Below are 22,562 nucleotides of genomic sequence, written 5' to 3' on the forward strand. Positions count from 1 at the left end.
CAAGCAGCGGAGAAAAATACCAAATAAGAAATTCCAAATACTTGGAAGTCTAGACTTCTTGAAATCACTGATCTTGGTGAGTGGGGGTTGATGACCCATCTCATTGAACATATATATGACTTGAGCAAACGAAATATCAGTGTACGGTGGAGAATTAGGAATTTCAAGAATCTGACAGAATAACTTCTTGGATAATCGAACCTTCTTATCGTTTACCAGATTAAACGTAATAACATCCAAAGCTTTGTTGTATGATATAGTAGATCCTGCTATGGACAACCAGGATAGAGGAACAGCAAACGAGTTGAACATGGTAGTAGAAAGAACATAGCTTTTCAATGCGACAATCAACATCTTCAACTCTTCTGGATACAGTGAAACATCCCCCTCGACTTGATAATTAGTGCTTTGAATCTTCATAATCGGTTGGGAAGTGATATCTTCAGTTGTTTGGGATGCAGAATCAACACCAGCAGGAGCAGCCATGATTAGGGTTTTGAAGCTTTGAAGAACAGAGACAATTTGGGAATTTTTCTTTTGTGAGCGTAAACTGATAAAGAACCCTTGAATCCCCTTTTATATGTAACCCTAGAATTTGAATTTAACGCGGGATAAGCATTAAACGAGATCTGACGTGGCACTTTAAAACTCGCACCATTGCTGCCGATAAAGTAGCCATGCGTCAAAATGTAACTGTCACATCAACTTGAAACCCGGACTAAATACAAAACGTCTTGTCAAATAGTCTGTTCGTTTCTTCCAATAGAAGTATAACCGTCACAAACATTCGGATGGAGGTAAGCTCTTTCGTCTTTGGGTTTAGAGACGAAGTCATTTGCTAGACTTTCGAAATCATCAACCTGAGTTAGTAGTACTCAGAACCTCAAGGATTTCGTGAGTGCAGTGTGCCAATGATAAGATAAGAAACAAATTAACGAAAATTTTGGAACTGTGATGTCGAAAAACAAATTTTCGACACAAAATCAGATAAACCCCGAGCAAAGGTTGGTCCGTTAATTATGAAGAGAGATAATTAACTGCTTGTGTATGTTCCCTTGAATTTCAATCGAATACTTATAGAGAAGTATCGAAGGGCTTCTTTTTGCAAGGGTTTGTGGGTAGTTTACAATTTCGTTACATATCAACCTAAACATAAGGTGAGTAAGTGTAACCGAAATTACCTGTTTGACCAGTGTAGTCAGTGAAAAGTATGCTTTGAATTATTTTGCATGTGACTTAGAAAGAAAATGAAACTCACACGGAAATCACATTCAAGAAAATAAAATTTGTGTGCTGGATCTTGTTGGGTAACAAATATCGTGGGATTCGAATATTTGATCAAGACCACTCAAACGAATTGAATATGACTTGGAGTTTCGAAAATTGGTACAGAAACAACTGTTTCGTTAAAACTGGAACATAGTTCCCCGTCAATTCCTGAAATGAGTTCGTAAGGTTGGGTTTCACTTTCATCACGGTCTCATGATGTTAGATCATTAACAAAGAAGTTTGATATGCCTAAGTCATGATTGGTTTGATCAGTGACCTCTCAGACATATGTCATTGTGTGTGAAATGTGTTAGAACTTTGTGATGAAAAAGATTGGTTCACGAAATCAATTGTACCTCTGTTATGATTGGACCAAACAGACAACTCTTAACTCATTTGAGAAGAGTAAGGTAGCTCAGGAAACTAATGTGAATGCAAGCCTGATTGGACCAAATTTCATTAAGGCTTTCGAAATCACACATTGAGTCAATAGAGGCTTGGGTCGACATGCTGCAGCATGCTTCTAGGGACAGTCTAACTAGTACAAAGTTGTCGAAAATTTTTACCTTCCCATAGAAATGCAAGCATGACCCTTGTAAACCTTTCGTGAAATCTGTACAAAGGAAAGACAAATAACAAAATAACAAAAATCTTTTTGATATTTTTGATTTTTCGAAAAGAAAGAAAATATTTTTTTGTTTTTGTAAGTTTTTCAAAAAAGAAAACAATTAACAAAAGAAAATCTTTTTGGAGTTTTTGATTTTTCGAAAATAAAATGACAAAACAAAAATAAAATCTTTTCGAAGTTTTTGATTTTTTTTTTGAAAATAAAATGACAAAACAAAAATAAAATCTTTTTGTAGTTTTTGATTTTTCGAAAATAAAGCTATATTACTAACTAACGAAAAATTTGTGACAGACTAACGAAAAAATTTTACAAACTAACGAAAAATTTGAAAAACTAACGAAAAGTTGAAAAACAAACGAAAATTTGTTAAACTAACGAAAATTTGAAAAACTAACGAAAATTTGTTAAACTAACGAAAATTTGAAAAAATAACGAAAATTTGGCTTCCCCAATTGTCGAAAACGAAGCGTGTCGAAGCGTTGACCGTGAACAGTAACCTCTGACTGGTTAATACTGTCAGCCTCTGAATGAAACATTATTGCCTCTGAATCGACAAATTTGTATAACACTTCTTTTTTATACATTCGAAATCATTCATGGAACTGAATTTGCTTCGATCATTCCCAAACCTGTCAAAATTCGAACAAATGATTTTTCATCCAAAGCTTTTGTAAAAATATCAGCAAGCTGATCAGTTGTTTTTACAAAATAGACGTCAATGTTGCCATCTTCCACATGATCTTTGATAAAATGATAACGAAGAGCAATATGTTTTGTTTTCGAATGTTGTACTGGATTATGACAAATGCGTATAGCACTTTGTGAATCACAGTACAATGGAATCTTTTTCATATTAATGGCATAATCTCGCAACGGACTCTAGATCCAAATAATTTGTGAAGTACAAGCAGCAACTGCAACATATTCAACTTCAGTAGTAGAAATCGAAACACACGTTTGCTTCTTCGACTGCCAACTAACCAACTTTCCATCCAGAAATTGACATCCACCACTTGTGCTTTTTCGATCCAAAGCACATCCTCCTAGATCTGCATCTGAAAATGCCTGAATAAAAAATCCTGATTTCGAAGGATACCACAATCCTAATGAAATTGTTCCCTTGAGATAACGAAATATATTTTTCACAGTAGTCATGTGTGGTTCTCTCGGATTTGCTTGATACCTAGCACAATTACATACAGAAAACATGATATCAGGTCTACTTGCAGTAAGATAAAGCAATGAACCTATCATGCTCCTGTATAAAGTAAGATCAACCGCATGCGCTTCTAACGAAGGTGATAACCTTGTTCCAACCGCCATTGGTACTCTTAACTTCGTGCTGTTTGTCATTCCAAATTTTTCGTGCAAATTCCTTGTATATTTTTCCTGATTGATGAAAATGCCTTCTCTGCTTTGATAAATGTTTAAACCAAGAAAATTATTGATTTTACCTATCATGCTCATTTCGAATGGGCTTTTCATCAAGTTTTTGAATTCACTAGACAAAGCAGGGTCAGTAGAGCCAAAAATAATATCATCGACATATATTTGAACAAGCATTAGATGATTCCCAACTTTCTTTCGAAATAATGTGGGGTCAACTGATCCTTGTTTAAATTTCGACTGTTTTAAGAAACTGGTAAGAGTTGTATACCATGCTCTTGGTGCTTGTTTTAACCCATAAACTGCTTTATCTAAAATATACACATGATCAGGATATTCTTCGTTAATGAAACCTGGAGGTTGTTCAACGTAACTGTTTCTTCGAGTTCACCATTAAGAAAAGCACATTTCACATCCATTTGATAAACATCGAAATCTTTGTGAGCTGCATAAGCCAAAAATATTCGAACAGCCTCGAGTCTTGCGACAGGGGCAAAGGTTTCTTCATAATCGATACCTTCTTGTTGCGAATATCCTTTTACGACTAATCGTGCTTTATTTCGTACAATATTTCCCTCTTTGTCGGTTTTTTTTTTTGAAAATCCATTTTAATCCTACAATCGAAACATTTTCAGGTTTAGGAATTAATCTCCAAACCTTGTTTCTATCAAACTCATCCAGTTCGGATTGCATTGCAACAACCCAATCTGAGTGTTCCATTGCAACCTTAACTGTCTTTGGTTCAATTTTCGAGATGAAAACATTAAACATGCAAAATTCTTGATGAGTATTTAATTCCTCATTCTTTGAACGAATTTGAGCTCTTTTCAAAACTCCATCTTGTGGATTTCCAATGACTTGACCTTTCGGATGATTCCTTGTCCATTTCTCTAACGGTGGATATGCTGGATCAAAGTCCAAAGGTGCATCTTCGTACATCTCTTCATTTTTATATCCTGCAACAGAAACATTATCATTTAGATCATGAAATTCATCATTTTGATCAAGATTTATTGTATCAGTTTCATCATGCTCCCCCTCAAAATAATTGTCATTGTCATTCTGATGCTCCCCCTCGACAACATCATTCAAACTGCTCTTCTCCCCCTCGAAAGGATGCTCCCCCTAAACATTTGAAGGAATATTCAAGTGCTCCCCCTCCACTTGAGCTTCTCGCATGCTTTCGCCATCAGCAGTTGTATCGGTTGTTTTTGTCGAATCATCAGTATGTTTCGAAGATTCAAGAGTTTGATTATCAGCAGCATTTACTTCAACATCAGCTGCCTTGTCTGGAACACCAAAAATTAAGTCTGTAAGGGTCGAAGATCAGTTGTAATATGTCGAAGTCATAAGTTTATTTTACAAGGCACATTTGTAACGAAGCATACTGTTTAGTCCTTGTAATTTTTTGTGTGCTTTCTCGTTTCCTATAAATAGGGACATTACTTAGAGTTAGATAAGAGTCTTTGTACAACTTGTCTATTTTTCTCTCTGTAACAGTGAAAGCATAATAGAGCTAAAACCAGATCATATTTACATCTCGTGTTCAATCTATATTCGTATAACTCTTATTTGATTCATACTTGATTCCACACTTCATCAATTGGTATCAGAGCAGGAATCATCATCTGCGATCTGATTTTCACTCTGATTCAAAAGGTTTTTGAATCAAATTTCTGGTTCAAAAGTTCTGCACCTTTTGACGTGAAAAAGCGTTCTAGATCTTCAGTTGTGATTCGATTCTGCAACTGATTTGTTGAATCAAGTATTCTACTTGACATTTCTGATCAATTCAGCAATTTGCTTTCAAATTCTCTTTGATTTCTCAAAATTCTCAAAAAATTTCTTCCGTACAACAATGGTGAACTTCAATCTCAACTCGATGACTTCATTCTCTCACTTGCTAGGATCTTCAACTAAGATTCCTATGCTTATTCCTAAATACTATGATCAATGGGCGGATCGGATGCAAGATTACTTGAATGGAATCGATGAAGAGCTTTGGTCATGTATCTCAGGGAATGTTACTCTTCCGACGAATGTTCAACCAATTGGATCGTCATCTAGTACTACGAGTGTGGAAAATCAAACTGATCGAATGAAGAAACTTGAAAAACGATGAATAAGGGAGTTACGTGGTGCATTGCCTCCAGTTGTGTATAACTATGTCAGGAGTTGTACAGCTGCAAAAGATATCTGGAATAATCTCAAAGACAAGTTTCAAGGTAGCGAGAAGACCAAAATCAATTTAGTTAAGCAATGTTTGATTGAATTGAAGGATTTCAAGCAAAAAGATGGTGAAACGATTGAAAGTTACTATGATAGGCTGAACGAACTGATTTACAAATGAAATCGTTATGGAATCATGAGGTCTTCCATGGAATTCAATCTCACCTTTGTTATGGGACTCCGTAAAGAATGGAGGAGTGTTAGTATGATGGTGAAAAATCAGCAAAGTTTTGATACTTCTTCTCTAAATGATTTGTACAATCAATTGAAAACTCACGAAAGTGAAGTAAATGAAATTGCTAAAGAGTCGAAGCTTAGTCTTGGAGGTCCATTAGCACTTGTCTCTAAAATGTCTGATAAGGAAGCAGTAGAAAAAGGTGATTCTGATGATGAAGAGGGGTTTCTCATGAATTCGGATGATGAGGCAGTAGCTTTTTATTCAAACAATAGAGTCAAATTTTTTTTTAAAAACCGTTTGTTTCGAAGATGAAGAATGATGGAAAAGGTAATTTCGTGAATAAAGCTGCTGGAGAGGAGAAGAAGAAGTATGAGAAGAATAATGGAAAGGTTGCTGAGGAGAAGAAAAAGAAGAAACTGAAAGGAGATTCTGGTATGGAATGTCATTATTGCAATGGAGCCAATCATCTAGCAAATGATTGCATGCTTCGAAAGAAGGATCAGAAAAATAATAGAGTGAAGGATGAGGCATATTATGTGGAGAGGTTGGAAGAGGTGCGTATGAAGGCGAAAATTTGTCTTTGGTGGCTCAAGGTGAACATGAGAATGATGGCACATATCAAATTTGGTCTTCGGGCTCCGATGATGAGGAAATGCGTAATCCTACGCATGGGGCCATGTATGCGAAGCTGGAGGAAGATTCAGACGAAGAGGTCAAGGGCCGATGTTTTGTGTCAAAGTCTGTTGATAAGTCTCCAATGACAACAAAGGTACGTAATATTCTTCAATATTTTAATATTACTTTAAGTGCATATGATTCTGAAATTGTTGCTTTTGATGATACTATTGCTTATTTTGATAATTTGGTTGTTTCTGCTAGCAATGAAGCTAAGAAATTACGAAATCAGTTGTTAGAGACTCAGAATAAGTTAGATTCGAAAGTTGTCAAGATAGAATGTTTAGAATTGCAAATAACAAACACTATGTGTGATAGAGATTCGTTGTCTAGTGATGTAAAACTCTTATTAGCTCAACGAAATATCTACTGCAATTCTGGTAAACGTTTATATGGCAAGTTAACTGCATTGCATCATTCGAGTGATATTAGCAAGGAACAACATATGAAATTATTACCTTTTATAGCATATGAGAGAGCGAAGGTTGATAATATTTCGTATGATTGTGAGAAAAATATTGATGAGTTTGACAAAATTCCTGATGATAGATATACTTATGGAATTGTCAAAATTGATGAATGTCTTGATTCAAATGAACTAGTTAACATTGTGAATGATACTTTGACAAAATCAGAACAAATCAAAATTTTGAAAAAGACTGAGAATTCGACATCTGATTCTCAATCTAATTTTGCCGATATTGAAGATAACTCTAACAATATTAGCGAAATTAGTGATATTGAGGATGTTGATTGTTCTCAGTTGTCTGTCGTTAATGTTGCATTAAAATCTAAAGGAAAAGAAAAACTTAAGGATTTGAAGGTTAAGATTGACACTGAAAAACCTTCAACTTCGAAAGTTTGTGATCCTGATTTTGTGGATATCCGAGATAGTCAAACGGATAGTAGTGATGATGAAAATAATGATGACAATTCGGACAAAAAGGTCTCATCAAACAAAGATTCGAAAGAAAATGAAGTTCCACGAGTGGTTGTTGATCAAGTGTTTGGGGACACTGAAAATTTCGACAAAGTGTTGTCTGAAAAAGGAGCCCATTATTTGGAAACAAATCAAGTCGTGTATCCGAATTTCAAGTGTATTGATGATGTTGTTTTCCCAAATCAAGTGTTTGTTACCACTGGAAATGTTGAGAACATTAAACCAGAATTTAACAAAATGGTCGAAGATGACAACAAGAAAACAACAGACGAAGGGTTCTTTTCAAATCAAAGCACTGTTGAAAATAATCTAACACAAAATTCGTATATTTTTCTAAGACAAAAACCACAACGCAAATGGGTTGAAAAATCAAAAATTGTGAAAGAAGTTACAAAAGAGGTTATTGTGGAAAATGAAACTGTTGTCAAATTGAATTCTAAAGAATTTAAAGAACAAATTGACAAGTTCTCAAAAGAAAATTCAATTTCAAAAAGACAAGCTCGAAAGAAGATTTTTGGCAAACCGTAGAGTTACGAAAGCAACAAAATGGTTTGACATTAAAAACAACTGAAAACAAAAAGACTAAATCTATTGAGAACAAGTCTTCACATACAACAATTCATTCATATCAAAAGAAAAATCCCGCTCAAACAAATAAAACTAGATCTGAATTTCATTCAAAAACAAATTTTTCGAAAGTTTCAAACTCATCATTTTCTAAAGATAACAAAAATACCTCAAAAAGTGTTCAAAATCAACCATCACCACAACGATTTTCTTCTAATCAATAAACAAGGTTTTCTCAAAAACAAAAATCTCAAAATCGGTTTTCTCAAAATAAAAGTGTTGGAAACAATGATGGAAGTCGATACGCTATGGCATTTCGACCTAAATCAAATGTTGATTTCGTCCCACAAAAACCTAATTTTCCAAATTCTACAGGCAAACAAACCTTAAAAGTTTCATATACAAAAGGGTTGTCTCGTGACAAAAACATTGATCATTGGCTTGAAGGAAAATGACGAATGTATCAATCAAGGAAATATTCTCAACAACAAATTCACGAAGCTTATAAGAAGTATGTGAATACTTCGTCAACTGAAAGCTCATCTTCAAAAGACTCGAATGTTTCAATGAAAACTTGGCAACCAGTTTCGAAAGAAAAGCATTTACAAACACATTCTAAAAAGACGAAGGCATGTGTCAGTGACAATCCCAAACTAACAAAAACTTATGTTTCTGTTCCTTTACCTAGTGATGTGGACTTAATTGATAGTCTCAAAACTAAAGTTTGTGATTGGGTTAAAAGTTATGCATTTCATTATGTTTTCAAAACTAATTTCCAAGGACCCAAACAACCTTGGGTACCTAAATTCTTTCATTGATCGCAGGTACTATGTAACGAGCAATATGATGAGAAATGGTATATCGATAGTGGTTGCTCTCGTCACATGACAGGACGAAAGGAAAATCTGAGAGATTTTCGAAGCTTGGAAAATGCAGGTGTTGTGAAGTTTGGCAATAATCACAAGTGTCAGGTGAAAGGTTATGACAAAGTCACGAATGGAAAGTTTACTGTTAATCGCGTAGCTTATGTCGAAGGTCTTCAACATAACTTGATAAGTGTTTCACAACTTGTTGTGGGTACTGGCAATCAAGTGGTGTTTAACGAAGAAGGCAGCATCATTTCGAATGTGGAAACTAACGAAGTTTTGCTTAAATCCAACATCGGCAAACCCTCAGTGTGCTTAGTTTCGAAAGCTTCCTCTGACATCAGCTGGCTATGGCATCGGCGTTTATCGCATTTAAACTTTCGAAATTTGAATAAATTGGTTGTTGATGATCTTGTTCGAGGTTTACCTGTACTAAAGTTTGACAATGATACCTTGTGTGTAGCTTGTGAACAAGGGAAACAACACAGGAAAGGACATCCAATTGTGATAGATTCGAAAATTATGGAACCGTTGGAACTTCTTCACATCGACCTTTGTGGACCATCAACTGTTGAAACTCTCAACAAGAAACGGTACATTTTGGTTATCGTTGATGATTTTTCGCGATTTACTTGGGTATATTTTCTCAGGTTAAAATCTGAAGTTGCTCAAACAATGATCGAGTTTATAAAGAAGATTGAGATGAGTCTGAAGAAAAATGTTCGAAAGATCAAAAGTGATAATGCATCTGAGTTTAAGAACAAAGTGTTGGATTCGTACTTAACAGAAAAAGGAATTTCGCATAACTTCTCTTCGCCCTGTACACCTCAGCAAAATGGTGTTGTTGAAAGACGAAATAGGTCACTTTGCGAAGCAGCGATAACTATGTTGACATATGCGAATCTTCCTCAATATCTATGGGCTAAAGCAGTTTCGACAGCATGTTTCACTCAAAATCGATCTTTCATACATCATCGATTCAATATCACTCCGTATGAAATAATCAATAACTGAAAACCTAATGTCAAATTCTTTCATGTTTTTGGTTGCAGGTGCTTTATAATGAATCTTAAAGATAGCCTTTCAAAAGTTCAAGCTAAGGCTGACGAAGGCATATTTTTGGGATATTCGCACAATTCGGTTGCATACAGAGTGTTAAATAAGCGCACAAGAAAAGTTGAAGAGACATTCAATCTTACTTTTGATGATTTTTATGTAAAACAAGTTGAAAAGCAATTTGAACAAAAACCAATTATTAATGAATCATCCGATGAAACTGAAGAATCAAATTCATCTGACTTTGATTATGATTTAATTTTTGGTATTCCTGACAGGGTTGTGGATGCTGAAGTTCATGCGAATGATAATCATCACTCTGAATATTCGAAACATACTGATGACTTGGACATACCTCAAAATATTGAAGATAATAACAACAATGAATTCTCCAGGAGTTGGCGAAAGTATGCATAATAATCCAGTGGAGGGAGAGCACTTGGATTCGAATACTCTGGTTAAGGGGGAGCATTTTTTCGAGGGGGAGAATGGGAGAATGGATGAAGTTGTTGAGGGGGAGCATCTAAATGATAATCGTGTTGAGGAGGAAAATGAGGAAAATGATACAATAAAATTTAATCAAAATGATGACTTTCACAAAATTAATGATAATCTTTCTGTTGCAGGATCTGAAAATGAAGAGATGTACGAAGATGCACCTTTGGAATTTGATCCGGCATATCCACCGTTGGAGAAATGGACAAAGACTCATCCGATAGATCAAGTCATTGGGAATCCTCAAGATGGAGTATTAACAAGAGCTCAAATTCGTGCAAAGAATGAGGTATTAAATACTCATCAAGAATTTTGCATGTTTAATGTTTTCATCTCGAAAATTGAACAAAAAACAGTTAAGGTTGCAATGGAACACTCTGATTGGGTTGTTGCAATGCAATCTGAACTGGCTGAACTCGATAGAAACAAGGTATGGAGATTAATTCCAAAACTTGAAAATGTTTTGATTGTCGGGTTCAAATGGATTTTCAAAAACAAAACCGACAAGGATGGAAATATTGTTCGAAATAAAGCACGACTTGTTGTAAAAGGGTATTCGCAACAAGAAGGAATTGATTATGAAGAAACTTTTGCCCCTGTTGCAAGACTCGAGGTTGTTCGAATATTTTTAGCTTATGCAGCTCATAAGGATTTCGATGTCTATCAAATGGATGTGAAATGTGCTTTTCTCAATGGTGAACTTGAAGAAACTGTTTACGTTGAACAACCTCCAGGTTTCGTAAATGAAATGCATCCTGATCATGTATACATTTTAGATAAAGCTGTATATGGGTTAAAACAAGCACCAAGAGCATGGTATGCAACTCTTACCAGTTTCTTAAAACAGTCGAAATTTAAACAAGGATCAGTTGACCCCACATTATTTCGAAAGAAAGTTGGGAATCATCTAATGCTTGTTCAAATTTATGTCGACAATATTATTTTTGGCTCTACTGACCCTGCTTTGTCTAGTGAATTTGAGAATTTGATGAAAAGCCAATTTGAAATGAGCATGATGGGTAAAATCAATAATTTTCTTGGTTTAAACATTCATCAAAGCAGAGAAGGCATTTTCATCAATCAGGAAAAGTATACAAGGAATTTGCTCGAAAAATTTGGAATGACAAATAGCACGAAGCTAAGAGTACCAATGGCGGTTAGCACAAGGCTATCACCTTCGTTAGAAATGCCTGCGGTTGATCTTACCTTATACAGGAGCATGATAAGTTCATTGCTTTATCTTAATGCAAATAGACCTGATATCATGTTTTCTATATGTAACTGTGCTAGGTATCAAGCAAATCCACGAGAACCACATTTAACTGCTGTGAAGAATATCTTTCGTTATCTCAAGGGAACAATTTCGTTAGGATTGTGGTATCCTTCGAAAACAGGGTTTTTCATTCAGGCATTTTCAGATGCAGATCTTGGAGGATGTACTTTGGATCGAAAAAGCACAAGTGGTGGTTGTCGATTTTTGGATGGCAAGTTGGTTAGTTGGCAGTCGAAGAAGCAAACTTGTGTTTCGATTTCTACTGTTGAAGCTGAATATGTTGCAGCTGCTGCTTGTAGTTCACAAATTATTTGGATTCAGAGTCAGTTGAGAGATTATTCTATTAATATGAAAAAGATTCCATTGTATTGTGATTCGCAAAGTGTTATACACATTTGTCATAATCCAGTACAGCATTCGAAAACAAAACATATTGCTCTTCGTTATCACTTCATCAAAGATCATGTGGAAGATGGCAATATAGAAGTCCATTTTGTAAGAACAACGGATCAGCTTGCTGATATTTTTACAAAAGCTTTGGATGAAAAATCATTTGTCCGAATTTTGACAGGTTTTGGAATGATCGAAGCAAGTTCAGTTCCAGGAATGATTTCGAATATATAACAACGAAGTGTTATATAAATATGTCGATTCAGAGGTCATCATGACTCATTCAGAGGCTAATAGTAAACCATTCAGAGGTTACTGTTCATAGTCAACGCTTCGACATGCTTCGACTTCGTGACATTGAGCATTTTTGTTTGAAGTACCACTTTTCGTTAGATTTCCAAATTTCTTTTGTATTTCACTTTCATTTTCGAAAATTCAAAAACAACAAAAAGATTTTATTTCTGTTTTGTCATTTTCGAAAAATTAAAAACAACAAAAAGATTTTATTCCTGTTTTGTCATTTTACTATCGAAAAATCTCAAAATCCAAAAATATTTTCTTTTGTTTGTTAATTGTTTCTTTTAAGAAAAATCAAAAACATCAAAAAGATTTTTGTTATTTTGTTCTTTATCTTTTGTGTGTACAGATTTCTCGAAGGACATACAAGGGTCATGCTTGTGTTTCTCTGGGAAGGTACAATTTCGACAACTTTGTAATAGTTAGTCTGTCCCTAGAAGCATGCTGCAACATGTCGACCCAAGCCTCCATAGACTCAATGTGTGTTTACGAAAGCCTTAATGAAATTTTTCATATGAAAATTTCTTCCCAACTCAGGCTTATATTCACATTAGTCAAATGAGCTACCTTACTCTTCTCAAATGAGTTAAGAGTTATCCGTTTGGTCCAATCATAACAGATGTACAAGTGTTTTCGTGAACCAATCTTTTTCATCACAAAGTTCTAACACATTTCAGACACAATGACATATGTCCGAGAGGTCATTGATCAAACGAATCATGACTTAGGCATATCAAAATTTTGTGTTAATGATCTGACATCATGAGACCGTGATGAAAGTGAAACCCAAAATTCTATCTTCGTAAGGAATTGACGGGGAACTTTGTTCCAGTTTGACGAAACATTTGTTTCAGTACCACTTTTCGAAACTCCAAATCATATTCATTTCTTATGCGTAATCTTGATCAAACTATCGAAGCCCACGATGTTTGTTACCCAACAGGATTCAGTATCAATTCTTTCATGAATATGATTTCCGTGTGAGTTTCATTTGCTTTCGAAGTTACTTTCAAAATAATTCAAAACATACTTGTCACTGACTACACTGGTCAAACAGGTAATTTCGGTTACAATTACTCACCTTATGTTTAGGTTGATATGTAACGAAATTGTAACCCACCCATGAAGCCTTATAAAAGAAGCCCTTCGATACTTCTATATTAGTATTCGATTGAAATTCACGGGAACATACACAAACAGTTGATTATCTCTCTTGATAATTAACGAAGCAACCTTTGCCCGGGGTTTATCTGCTTTTGTGTCGAAATTTTTTTTGACATCACATATCCAAATTTTTGTTAATTTGTTTCTTATCTTTTCTTTGGTACACTGCACTCACGAAATCCTTGAGGTTCTGGGTAAAACCAACTCAGGCTGATGATTTCAAACATCTGGCACATGACTTCGCTTTTTATCCCAAAAGTGAAAGAGCCTTACCTCCATTCGAAGACTGGTGACGGTTACAATTCAATTGGGATATACAATCAGACTGTTTGAAAAGACGTTCTGTATTCAGTCCGGGTTTCTAGGTGATGTGACAGCTACTTTTTGACGCATGGCTACTTTATCCGCAGTATGGTGCGAGATTCAAGGTGCTACGTCGGATTTCATTTAATGTCAATCTCGCTTCAAATTCAAACACTAGGGTTACATATAAAAAGGGGAATCAAAGCGTGTTCTCAGTTTAAGCTTCCAAATGAAAAGTTCCTACTCTCTCTAAATTTCCGATTGTTCTTCAAAGCTTTCAAAAAACCCTAATCATGGCCAATTCTGCTGAAGTCGTTGCTCAATCCCAAAACACTGAAGATGTTACTTCTCAACCAATCATGAAGATTCAAGGCACAAACTATCAAGTTGAAGATGATGTTTCTCTTTACCCAGACGAATTGAAGATGTTGGCAGTCGCTTTGAAGAGTTCTGTTCTTTCCACTTCCATGTTCAATTCGTTTGTTGTTCCACTTTCATGGCTTTCTCAAGCAGGTTCTACTGCTACGTACAACAAAGCAATGGATATCATCACTTTTCAACTGGTGAATGACAAGAAGATCCGATTATCCAAGAAGATCTTTTGTCAGATTCTTGATATCCCTAATTCTCTAATCTATACTGATCTTTCTTCTGCACAAATCATCCACATGTTCAATGAGATGGGTTATCAACCACCACTCACCAAAATCAGTGATTTCAAGAAGTCAGGACTTCCAACTGTTTGGAATTTTCTCTTCGGAATCTTTCTACGCTGCTTGACTGGTCGCAGTGTAGGTTTAGACAAAGGTCGAATGGAGGTGTATGCAGTGGTAGCTGGGTTGTATTATGACATCAATGTGGATTATTCTACACAACTATGGAAGGAATTTCAAAAGAGTGTAGAAAATACGAATGTTGTTCAAGGAATTTCATGTGCTAGGTATTGGAGTTTAATCCTTCGATATTTCTATGCCAAAGAGGGAATTGCGGTGCCTACTGATGAGGAGACTGCTGAATTCATCAAGTATCAATTTCCGAAGGAGGTTACGGATGATGCTGAAATCTTTACACATGTTGCAAAAATTCCAGATGCAATGTTACAACGTGTTGATCCAACGAATTTGGTTCTTATGGAGTACTTAGAAACAATCAATCCGGATGATGGCTCTGGGAAGTTGTTACCAAAAGAAATAGCTGGTCCCTCGAAGAAGTCTCGCTAGTCAAAGAAGGATGTAATAATTACTCCTGAGAAACCAGTACAAGAGCCAAAGAAAAAGAAATCACCACCGAAACAGACGAAGCCCGATGCACAAGTTTTGACTGTTGCGGTTGACCCGGTTGAGCCTGTTGATGATACTCAAGAAAAGGAAACACTTCCATCAAAATCAGGTATTTTTCGAAGGGTTAAGAAAAAGGGTCGTAGATCACGAAAGCTTTTTAATGGTTCTTTTAAGTCTTCTTCTATGGTTCGTAAACCATATCTTAATCATCAAGGCATTCTCATTCGTGATGTTCCAGCTCCTGTTTCTCCTTCTTCCAAGAAACGAAGAGCTGAAGATGTTGCTACACATCTTTCGAAGAAGAAGTTAAAGAAGAGAAAAATGGTTCTTCAAGCAGAATCATCCGAAGGGGAGAAAATTCTAGAAACTCTTGAAGCTACAATTCTCCAATCAACATATCTTCCTGAGCAGACTAAGGTAACACCACCCGAAGTTTCAATAACTGAATCAGTTCTTGAGGAGGTTCGAACTTCAGACATCACTACACACGTATCTGATACGCATGTAAATGTCAATATGGGTGAAGGAAATACGAATAAATAACTTGTTGTTTCTACTCAAGGTATTCCTGCATCTTCTGCTACTCTTGTTTCTTTACCACCGTTTATTGTACCGATCACGGACACTACAAACTCACCCACCTTTGAAACCATTCTTACCCAACCCATCACTACATTGTTCTCATCGCAAACTACTGATCCACTTCAAACTACTGAAGATACTGATGTTGACGAAGGGGGTTTTGGGGGAACATTTGAAGAGATGGAATTTGACGAAGAAGAAGAAACTTTCCCTGACAACATGTTAATGACGATGAAGCAGTTTAAGATTTTGAATAAGAAGATGAATTCTATTATTCAGTCTCAAGCTGACATGGGGGGAAGTCAATCTCTTTCAATTTTGGAACTTGACGTTATGCTCAAAGCATTCGAAGCCAAGATGATTAGTAAAGTGTCTGGCATGCTTCAAGATTCTGAATCTAAAATCTTGGAGAAGGTGGATCAAAATGATAAGTGTAACGAATTACGGGTGAAGTCTCAATCTTCGAACTTTGTGAGTGAAGTTCAAGATTTACAAAGGGTTGCAAAAGAAAGACATGTCTTGTTTGTTAAAGATGTAAAGCAAGTACGAGAAGATGTCAACCTAAAGCTTCAAGAACTTCGTGAAGACATGATCAAAGAGATTGCTAGTGCTCAGCAAGAGTATGCATCTCTCAATCAAAAAGTGAATATTATTTGTGAGGCTCACAAAATTTGTCAAGCTGTATGAAAGCTTGAGTCCTCAACTAACTCAACTTTCTACAGATAACAGTCGAAGCTTTGTGGAGCTTACCTCTTTGTTGAAGGAGTTGAAAGATTTGTCTACCACACCTGTTGCCTCTTCGATCATAACTCCAGAATTCTTGTCTCAAAAGTTTTCTCAGTTCGAGGCTGTGTTGCACAAACAATTGGCTCCATTATCGAAGTTTTCCAGTCTTCTACCAACGGATGCCCCACCTGTGGTCACAGGGGTGCAAGGGGGAGAAAAGAAGGTTGGTAGTGCGAAAGTTGGTGAGATTTCGCACGTAGCTGAGAAAACTGAAGCTGGTAAAACTGTTGGGAAGATTTTTCAAACAACAATTCCAGTATCAAAGCCAATTATTTCAACGGTTGGGCCTGTTACTTCGACAGTTGTGACAACAATGCCAATTTCTACGAAGCCAATTTCAAGACCAATTTCCAAAGGAATTGTGAGTGGGGAAGGTGGTAGTAGTTCGAAGCCCAAGGAAGTTGGTGATAGTTCCTCAATCAAAGACAAAGGAAAAACAATTATGGTTGAAAAGTCGAAAGAAGAGAAGAAAGCTGAAGCTGAGGCTGAGGTAGAGAAGCTAAGAGTTGTACAAAGCATTTTAAGTCTTCGTGCAAGTGACCCACCTGGAATGAACAAGGGTGATCCTGCAAAGCATTACAACTACGAAACAATTGAAGCAAGAGTTGCATATAACCATATGTATGCTTTTGAGAAGAAGCCGAAGCAAAGTTATGCAGTTGCTAATACGGATATGAGACAACTGGATTTCCCAATCAATGAAATGATGTTTATCATGGCTCAGTACAAAATTGTTGAGAAGTTTGATAATGATGATGATTACACATACATGAAGCTCAGGTTTCATGATATGTTAGGGAAACTTCCAGAGGAAATTTGGTCACTCGTGAAGATAAAGAAGGTAATCAGTATTAAGAGGGATGTTCTTTTCGAAGACATGATGCAGAACCTTCGATTTTATGTTGCAAGGGCGAATGGTCAGGAATGTAATTTCTCAATAGCTGATTTTCCATTGATGAACTTGTATGATCTTATACAAGTTGCATTACTCTTGAAAGACAAAGATGCTTCGTATCTTTGAGAGACTAATCCAGAAGTTTTTCGTCTTGGTGTAGCTCACATCAAAATATTCATAGATAACTACTATGAGTGTTTGGCCCTAACGGATGTGGAGTTAGCTACTGCGAAGGGGTTAGAATTGAAAGTACCCATGGAACCAACGAAGACTCAACCTGAGTTGAAGAAGTATGCTTATGGGGAAATATGTTTGAAGCCTTTTGGCATGGTCTTCGCAGGAAAAGACAAAAATGGAAAAGCCAAGAGATTCTTATTCCAAGCTTGCGAAGTGGAGAGATACACAACGTCCCAGTATACGAAATTCATTGTTCGTATGAATAGCTGCAAGAAGAATAACGAAGGGGACAAGAAAGAGTTGAAGAAGATTATTTCTTGGTACTCTGAAATCCGAAGGGTGATGCTGTATGCTATACATATTCTTTTGAACTGAAGATGGTCGACATTATTACAAAGGGGGAGAATGTAAGGGTCGAAGACCAGTTGTAATATGTCGAAGTCATAAGTTTAGAGTTAGATAAGAGTCTTTGTACAACTTGTCTATTTTTCTCTCTGTAACAGTGGAAGCATAATAGAGCTGAAACCAGATCATATTTACATCTCGTGTTCAATCTATATTCGTATAACTCTGATTTGATTCATACTTGATTCCACACTTCATCAAAATCATAATCAAAATCTGATGAATTAGAACTTTCAGACTCATCATTCGATTCATTAATAATTGGTTTTTGTTCAAATTGTTTTGCAACTTGTTTCACGAAATAATCATCAAAATTCAGATTAAACGTTTCCTCTACTTTACGAGTTCGTTTATTTAACACTCTGTATGCAACCGAATTTGTCGAATACCCCAAAAATATTCCCTCATCAGCCTTAGCTTGAAATTTCGAAAGATTATCTTTGAGATTCATGATAAAACAGCTGCAACCAAAAACATGAAAGAATTTGACATTAGATTTTCGGTTATTGATGATTTCATACGGAGTTATATTGAAACGACGATGAATGAAAGATCTATTCTGAGTTAAACATGTTGTTGAAACTGCTTCTGCCCATAGATATTGAGGAAGATTCGCATATGTCAACATAGTTCTTGCTGCTTCGCATAGTGACCTATTCCTCCTTTCAACCACACCATTTTGTTGTGGTGTATATGGCGATGAGAAATTATGCGAAATTCCTTTTTTAGTTAAGAACGAATCGAGCATATTATTTTTAAACTCCGAACCATTATCACTTTTGATTTTTCGAACGTTCTTCTTTAGACTCAACTCAATTTTCTTGATAAATTCGATCATTGTTTGAGCGACTTCAGATTTTAACCTGAGAAAATACACCCAAGTGAATCGTGAAAAATCATCAACTATAACCAAAATATACTGTTTCTTGTTAAGGGTTTTAACAGTTGATGGTCCACAAAGGTCAATATGAAGAAGTTCCAACGGTTAAACAATTTTCGAATCTATGACAATTGGATGTCCTTTACGATGTTGTTTTCCTTGTTCACAAGCTGCACACAAAGTATCATTATCAAACTTTAGTACAGGTAAACCTCGAACAAGATCATCAACGACCAATTTATTTAAATTTCAAAAGTTTAAATGAGATAAACGTCGATTCCATAACCAGCTGACGTCAGAGGAAGCTTTCGAAAGTAAGCACACTGAGGGTTTTCCGATGATTGGTTTGATATCAAGAGTAAACATGTCACCATGTCGTTTGGACTTGAGCAAAACTTCGTAGTTTCAACATTCGAAATGATGCTACCTGCTTCGTTAAACACCACATGATTGCCAGTGCCCACAACAAGTTGTGAAACACTTATCAAGTTATGTTGAAGACCTTCGACATAAGCAACACGATTAACAGTGAACTTCCCATTTGTGACTTTGCCATATCCTTTCACTTGACACTTGTGATTGTCCCCGAACTTCACAACTCCAACATTTTCCAAACTTCGATAATCTCTTAAATTCTCCTTTCGTCCAGTCATGTGACAAGAGCAACCACTATCAATGTACCATTTCTCATCATATTGCTCGTTACATAAAACCTGCAATTAATGAAAGAATTTAGGTACCCAAGGCTGTTTGGGTCCTTGGTTATTAGCTTTGAAAACCAAATGAAATGAAGAACCTAAAACCCAATTATAAACTTTGGATTTGAAAGAGTCAATTAAGTCAACATCATTAGGTAAAGGAGCAGAAACATAAGTTTTTGAAGGTTTAGATTTGTCACTGACATTCGCCTTTTTGTTCTCAGTTTTATCTTTCGAAACTGGTTTCCATGTTTTCACATGAATATTTGATTCTTTTGAAGAAGAACTTCCATTTGAAGAATCATTCAAATATTGCTCATATGCTTCGTGAATCTGTTGTTAGGAATACTGACGAGATTGAAACATCTTCCCTTGTCCTTCAAGCCAATGATCGATATTCTTCACACTTGACGAACCCTTTGTGTATGACACTTTCGAATTCTGCTTCCCAGACGAATTTGGAAAATTCGGTTTTTGTGGAACGAAATCAACATTTGAATTGGGACAAAATTTCATGGCATATCGACTTCCAACATTATTTCCAACGCTTGCATTTTGAGAAAATCGATTGTGAAATTTTTGTTTTTGAGAAAATCTTTGTTGTTGATTAGAAGAAAATCGTTGTGTTGAGGGTTGATTTTGAAAGCTCTTTGAGGTATTTTTGATATTTGTGGAAAACGTTGTATTTTGAACTTTTGAAGAATTTGTTTTTGGATATAATTCAGATTTTGTGTTGTTTGATTGAGCGGGATTTTTCTTTTAGTCTGAATAAGATGTTGAATTTGAAGACTTGTTCTCAACAGATTTAGTCTTTACTTTTTCAGACATTTTCAATGTCAAACCGTTTTGTTTCTTTCGAGACTCAACAATTTGCCAGAAAATTTTCTTTCGTGCTTGTCTTTTTGAAATTTCATTTTCTTTTGAAAACTTTTCTATTTGTTCTTTAAATTCTTTTGAATTTAATTTGACAACACTTTCATTTTCCACAACAACTTGTTTTGAAACTTCTTTCTCAGCTTTTTGTTTTTCAACCCATTTTCGTTGAGGTTTTTGTCTTTGAAAAACATACGAAATCTTTGTTAGATTATTTTCGACAGTGCTTTCATTGGAAAAGAATCTTTCGTCTGTTGTTTTCTTGTTGTCATTTTCGACCATTTTGTTGAATTCTGGTTTAATGTTTTCAACATTTCCAGTAGTGACCAACACTTGATTTGGAAAAACAACATCATCTGTACACTTGAAATTTAGATATACCACTTGATTTGTTTCCAAATAATGGGCTCCTTTTTCAGACAGAACTTTGTCAAAATTTTCAGTGTCCCCAAACACTTGATCAACAACAACACGTGAAATGGTTGGTTCATTTGAAACAGGTTTGTCAGGCTTAGATTCATTCGAAACTTGAGCTTCATCCTCATCATCACTACTATCTGTTTGACTATCTCTGACACTCACATTGTCGAAATCACAAACTTTCGAAGTTGAGGGTTTGTCAGTGCCATTTTTAACCAACGAATCATTACATTTTTCTTTTCCTTTAGACTTAGATGTGACATTAATGACAGACAACTGTGAACAATCGACACTTTCCTCTTCCTCAATTTCACTGATTTCGCTGAAACTATCAGAATTATCATCGACATCAGCGAAATTGGATTGAGAGTCAAGTTTCGAATTCTCAGTTCTTTTCAAAATTTTGATTTGTTCATTCTTGGTTAAGGTATCATTCACAATTTCAACAAGTTCATCAGCATTCAAATATTCATCTATCTTAACAGTACCATAAGCAAATCGATTATCAGGCACTTTATCGAATTCTGCTATGGTTTTCTCACAATCATAAGACACACTATCAATTTTCTCTCTTTCAAAAGCAAGAAAAGGTAATAACTTCCTATGTTGTTCTTTGCTAATATCAGACGGATGATGTAAAGCAGTCAATTTCGCATACAAACGCTTTGCAGAATTACAGTATATATTTCTTTGAGCTAATAACATTTTAACATCACTTCTTAAAGAATCCCTATCGCACATGATGTTTGTAATTTGCAATTCTAAACTCTCAATTCTTATTTTCTTGGCATCTAACTGCTTCTGTACTTCTACCAACTGAGAAGTTGATTTCTTAGCCTCATTGCTAGCAGAGATAACCAAAGCATCGAAATAAGCAACAATATCATCAAAAGCAATTAATTCAGAATCATATGCACTTAAAGGAATATTGAAAGACTGAAGAATAGTACGTACCTTGGTAGTCATTGGAGATTTATTATCACTTTTGGTCATGAAGCAATGACCATTCACCTCTTCGTCAGAATCTTCCTCCAGCTTCGCGAACATGGCACCATGCGTAGGATTACGCATCTCTTCATCATCGGATCCGGAAGACCAGATCTGATATGTGCCCTCTTCCTCCTGTTCACCTCTAGCCACCAATGATAAGTTTTTCTCCTTCGAACGCACCTCTTCCAATCTCTCCATGTAATACGCTTCATCCTTTATCCTATTCTTTTTCTCCTCCTTCTTACGAAGCATGCAATCATTTGCTAGATGATTTGCTCCATTGCAATAATGACAGTTAACACCTGAATCTCCTTTCAGTTTCTTCTCATTCTTAACCTCAGTCACCTTCTCAACATTCTTTTCAAACTTCTTCTTCTCTTCTCCTACAGACTTGTTCACGAAACTTCCTTTTCCCTCACTCTGCTTCATCTTCGGATTAAACGGTTTCTTCAAAAACTTTTTAACTCTGCTGTTTGAGTAAAAAGCTACTGCCTCATCATCCGAATTCATTAAAAACCCCTCTTCATCAGAATTCTCTTCTTCAACTTGTTCCTTTTCTGAAACTTTCGAAACTAAAGCCAATGGTCCACCTAAGCTTAATTTCGACTCTTCAGCCATCTCATTTACCTCGCCTTCGTGAGTCTTTAACAGATTATACAAATCATTCAATGATGATGTGTCGAAACTCTGTTGTGTTTTCACCATTAAAGTAACATTCCTCCATTCCTTTCGTAGACCCATGATGAATGTCAAATTGAATTCCATTGTTGTCCTTGTAATTCCATGACGATGACATTTATAGATCAACTCATTCAGCCTATCATAGTAAACTTCAATTGACTCACCATCTTTTTGCTTGA

Source organism: Lactuca virosa, chromosome 3, assembly GCF_052849685.1.
Source record: "Lactuca virosa cultivar CGN04683 chromosome 3, Lactuca_virosa_CGN04683_v6, whole genome shotgun sequence".
Lineage (NCBI taxonomy): Eukaryota > Viridiplantae > Streptophyta > Magnoliopsida > Asterales > Asteraceae > Lactuca > Lactuca virosa.